The sequence below is a fragment of the Sinocyclocheilus anshuiensis genome, unplaced genomic scaffold (assembly GCF_001515605.1).
Source record: "Sinocyclocheilus anshuiensis isolate Anshui unplaced genomic scaffold, SAMN03320099.WGS_v1.1 scaffold210, whole genome shotgun sequence".
Classification (NCBI taxonomy): Eukaryota; Metazoa; Chordata; class Actinopteri; order Cypriniformes; family Cyprinidae; genus Sinocyclocheilus; species Sinocyclocheilus anshuiensis.
Window position 1 is genome coordinate 1,865,974 of NW_015547666.1, and position 2,236 is coordinate 1,868,209.

General features: G+C 38.8%; 1 protein-coding gene across 1 annotated transcript in view; it reads right to left on the bottom strand.

The window, feature by feature from the left end:
- LOC107702567 (ciliary neurotrophic factor receptor subunit alpha-like) overlaps positions 1-2,236 on the bottom strand; it is a 36,488-nt gene that overhangs the window by 1,445 nt on the left and 32,807 nt on the right. The gene's annotated exons all lie outside the window — the stretch shown is intronic.

Here is a 2,236-nt window from a genome sequence, read left to right on the forward strand (position 1 = left end):
ATCTATCTATCTATCTATCTATCTATCTATCTATCTATCTATCTATCTATCTGTCTGTCTGTCTTTCTGTCTGTCATTTATCTGTCTGTCCGTCAGTCTGTCTGTCCGTCCGTCCGTCCGTCCGTCCATCCATCTTTATTTTTTAATTCCTCATTATCAAAGTAATTTTACATAACAGTATTTATTTATTTATGCAGAAATCATGGTCACTATACAACAAACATGATGTATAAATAATTTACAGTTTAAATAATTCCCCATTTTTTCATGTTAGCATAATTACAATTACATTTGTGGTGTAACTGTAATAAAAAGTGGAGTGGAGAAAAATATGCGCTTAATTGTCATTGAAATAATTGTAATAATACATAATTAGAATGGCTCTAAAGTAGGCTTCATTTTATTTACACAAAATGATTTCCTATTTCTTTATGATTTGGTGTGAAATACGACCTGGACATGAACTTGACAGATTTTGCATGATACATAACTTCTGAACCTTGGAATGACTGCTAGATTTAGTCACCGTGTTAGTGTAATTTCAAAATAAATGACTTAGTCTACTCCTTAAACGAATTTGAAAACATTCCCCAACTGAGTACTTTTATACAGCGGTCAGCCTACAACAATTTAAATTACCAACACAGTATTGCAAATGAGAACAAACAGGGGCCAATGAGAGCAATATCCAAATGGCTCCCACTTCATGCCAGTGGGAAGATGTAATTGGTGAGCAGCCACCCGTGATGTTGCCTTTAATTTTGTCTTGGCCTGTTACGGGCTGACCAATTAAATCTCGCTCAGAACGGCTGGTTGCCGAGGTATAAGGCGAAGGTATTTCTGCGTGTACGTGGCCGTCTCGGGAGGACAAACACATCCTACCCCTGAGGCGCTATCATATACTTCCTCCTGTCTTCCAGCTCCATGCATGAGCTTGCTTTAATTAGAGATAGGCTCGTTATGCTGTGTTGCTGAGTTGGAGATAACAGGCGTGCTGTAAACATATGGCCCGAGTGCTAATGAATCTCAGGCTTGTTATTCGACTATCTCCTCCTGCTTTCGGATCGATGAGGTTTATGTGGATGTAAGCACCAGTAACTGGGTCCGTCCCTCAGTTTCTCAGGCGTTCTGGATGGATTGTGCCGGTCTAATGAGCCGATGGTCTCTGGCTGGGTGTCCTGTATTGTATCTCTACAGTTTTTCAGGATGGAAGCCACACTGTAATGTTGTCTACGAGTGCTCATTTCACATAATTACCAGAAAGCCCAATAGTCTTTGTTTTGAGAGGGAAACTATTCCAGTAGTCTGCCCATATCTAGTCCATTAGGTGTTGTACTTAGGACTGTCAAGAGCAATACAAAATCACGTTCTAGAAGTACTGTGAGCACTTGGAAAATGCATAAGTCTGAGTGGAGTTAAGACCACCACCTTCTAGACTCAAACCCAGATCCACTAAGACCTAAACCAAAACCAGACCCCCTGAGACCAAGATCAATACCAGACCCGTGAGACTACGATCAATACCAGACTCCTTAAGACCCAGAACAATACCAGACCACTTTAATACCTACATCACTAGCACACCCAATTTCCCAGACCAGACCACCTAAGATCCAGATCAATAGCAGCACCACTAAAGCTGAAAATATTAGGGATGCACCGATACCACTTTTTCCAGTACTCGCCCGGTACCGATACTTTTATTTTTGGTACTTGCCGATACCGAGTACCGATACCAATATTTTTATTGCATTTGTACATTTTTTAAATATTGGGTACAGAAATCAAAAGGATATGTATAATGTTAGTTGGTTAACTTCATTGATCAAATAGATACAGTCAAACCAAAATGTATTCAGACACCTTCAACATTTCTCACATTATCACAGTTTATTCGCTATAGTTTAGAAAATGGTAATAAAATATGACAAGAACTCAGAGTTACACTGTGTCAGAACAAATTAATCTTGATAATATTAGATAATTTTGATAGAAAGGTATGTAATAGATTACAATCAACCAAAATAATTCAGACAGCTGTTAGTATGACAGTATTTACACAACTATGAATACTTTGTCGGGTGACCCTTAGCGTTAATGACAGCCTGTAGTCTCCTGGGCATGCTGTCATCCAGCTTCATGCAAACCTCAACTTCAATGTTTTTTTCCCAGACTCGGTCTGAATAATTTTTGGTCACAAATTTGTATCAATTTTACTGGTAGTCCACTGTATGAA